This window comes from Camponotus floridanus, unplaced genomic scaffold (assembly GCF_003227725.1).
Source record: "Camponotus floridanus strain SB8 unplaced genomic scaffold, Cflo_v7.5 scaffold231, whole genome shotgun sequence".
Classification (NCBI taxonomy): domain Eukaryota; kingdom Metazoa; phylum Arthropoda; class Insecta; order Hymenoptera; family Formicidae; genus Camponotus; species Camponotus floridanus.
In genome coordinates this window covers 195,627-198,867 of record NW_020229361.1, presented here as the reverse complement: position 1 = coordinate 198,867, position 3,241 = coordinate 195,627, and positions in this window count along the sequence as shown.

The following is a 3,241-nucleotide window of genomic DNA, read 5'->3' as shown; positions in this document are numbered from 1 at the left end:
CTCGCGATATTATCGTTCTCTCTCTTGTACACGTCGCCTTGGCGCTATCGTTCTCTCTTTCATATGCGTTTTCTCACACTCGCGTTGTTCTTGCGCTATTGTTCTCTCTTGCACACGTTGTCTTAAAATATTATCGTTTTCTCTCTTTCGCTTAGAATATACTCGTTGTTCACTTACCTTTGCGTCGTCCTTCTCCCACCTATACGTCGTCCTTGTCCCACGTTAACGCCATCCTTGTCGCACTCGTAGCACTGTCCTCTTCACACACACACTTTGCACTGTCCTTTTCCCACACGTAGCGCTGTCCTTCTCACACCACCGTCCATCGGTCGCGCCGCGGATCCCCCTTCACTGCGCGGACCCCCTCACCCATCGCTCGCGCCGCGGATCCCCTTCACCTCGCGGACCCCCTCGCCCATCGCTCGCGCCGCGGATCCCCCTTCACTGCGCGGACCCCCTCGTCCATCGCTCGCGCCGCGGATCTCCTTCATCTCGCGGACCCCCTCGTCCATCTGTCGCGCCGCGGATCCCCTTTCCCCGCGGATGACGTCATCCACCGCGCGCCGCGGTTCCTCCTTCCCCGCGCGTGACGTCACTCCCCCCGCACCGCGGTTCCCCTCGCGCCTCATCCGCCCTGAGAGGACCTGAGTTAGAACCCCCTTAGTCCTACTACTATTATAAATTAAACTATGCATCGGCGATACGTGTCATTCGGTCAATGTTCTCGGTACCGAAATATCGATTAATAAATTTGGATTATCGTTGGGAACATCGAACAATTTGTACTATGAATGGAATGGATTATTGAGAAATTACGTTCGCGATAACGCTCTCTGCCAAACTATTACCGGCTTTGACGCAAAGTTGCGCAAGATTCAATGCGTAGCGCAACCGGAAGCTGATACCGACGCCGTCAACAAACGATACGTGGATAAACTTTTGAAAGATCGACAGGGAGAAATTGAGCAAAAAATTATCGCGCTCGAAACAAATGTACAGGCACTGCGATTAATGATGGATGAGATAAAGAATATGCTGAGATATGCAACATCTGACTCGGCACAGTAAGCGAGATATACTAATATCGCATATTAATTATGCCTCGATCAAACGTGCGAAAGAACAAAAACATCTTCGAAAAGCGGCAACTAATCGAGGAATTACATGCTTCGGCGAGAAGAAATTTTCCACGAAGACGCGTCATTGTACACTGATACGATGATCTGTGGCAGGCGGACGTGGTGGACATACGTTCGTACTCTCGACTCAACAAGGGTCATAAATACATACTCACGGTTATCGATGTGTTGAGCAAGTATGCGTGGGCCGTACCGCTCAAGAGTAAGAGCGGGAACGAAATGTCCGAAACGATCGCAAAGATTATTGGAGACGATAAAAGGTGTCCGAAAAATTTTCAAAGACAGAGGAAAAGAATTTTACAACTCGAGTGTGCAGAAACTCATGAAGAAACACAACATTAATCATTACTCGACATATTCCGTTATGAAAGCCTCGGTCGTGGAACGATTCAATCGTACTTTAAAAATCAATATGTGGAAAATGTTTACGCTGAATGGAAATTACAAATGGATCGACGAACTATCTCGACTCGTTGAGTACAATACGCGAAAACATCGCACCGTCGGTATGAGACCTGTCGACGTCACTCCGGCGATCGCCGAAAAACTTTTAAATGCAGTGTATAGCAACGTAAAAATTGCGGTTCCGGCAAAATTTAAAGTAGGCGATTCGGTACGCGTGAGCAAATACAAGACCATCTTTGAAAAAGATTTCACACCTAATTGGACGACCGAAGTGTTTAAGATTATCGAGGTGCAGAAAACTAATCCCGCGACATTCATACTCGAAGATTCGCGGGGAAATCCCGTCGCTGGAGGATTCTATGAATACGAGTTACAACGTGTCGCTAATCCCGACGTATATCTTGTGGAAAAAATTTTACAAAAAAAGGTGACGAGGGTTACGTACACGAGGTGAAATGATTGGGAATGGATAAATCATACAACTCTTGGATCCATAAAAATAATGTATTGTAAACATTTATTGAAACATAAAATATGCGTATAAAATATATAAAATATATTAAAATATAAATATAAAATGTACAAAATATAAAAATATATACATGGTTATGTACAAAATATATATACAAATATATACAATATAAATATATACAATTAATAAATGAAATATACATTTATTTACAACGGTATCCAATAATGTCCCTACGGTAACATATCGGTGGTATCGGGTACGATATACCGCTTATCGTCGTACGGACTCAGAGCAATTTTCGTCTCGCGAATCGTGTATACTTGGTGTAATTTAGATCGTATACACGACTGCTGACGCGTCATTTCAATCTCTTCGTTCAAGCACCGCGTGTAATCGTCGAACGTTATCGTTCTCGCGACAACGTTGCTCTTGACACCTTTGACTTTCTTCGTATCCTTTTTCCCATTCACTCGTAACGCGTACATCTTTGCTCTGAGCCCGACGAATTCGGTCATTATGGCACTGTTGTTTTCATCCTTCATCAGAATCCTGGTACCTTTTTATTTAGAAACGGTATATCGTACGCATTATCCACCGCATAATCGCTCGTGTCGAAGCGATGTCGCGCTTCATATTCTCATACACATCCGCGCACTCGATGTGATATATGAGACCGTCCGTATCGGTGTACATTACCCGGCATTTGTCGCGATACATTGGCGCCATATACTCGTGATGAAATTCGTACAAACATGTCTTGGATATGTCGAGGATGCACATACCCACGTAAATCGGTTTGTAGAATTTCACCTCGAGTTTACACAATTCCACAGCGATTAATTTTTCCGAAAAAACACTTCTGCTGTGGAAATTTGGTTTCGCGATCATCGCTTCCGCGCCGTATCGACCGTCCCACTTTGTTAATAATTTTACATCGACACGATTGCGCACATTTTCCATCGTTTTATCAAACACCGTATTATTCATTAATTTGTATAAATTTTTTTCGAAATCATTTTTAGCCAATATTCTGAAATGTGTATTTAATTCTATGTAATTTTGAAGCTAGGGAGATTGAGAAAACTGTAAAATTCGATGTATGTTTGTTACACGAAGGCCGTGCCGCGTACACTGCTGCAGGTTGCGGTAGTGTATCACGTAACGCTTCTTATCGTATAACGTTGCAAGCAGCTTGAATTTTCGCTTGCCAGGTGGTTTGTCGCGA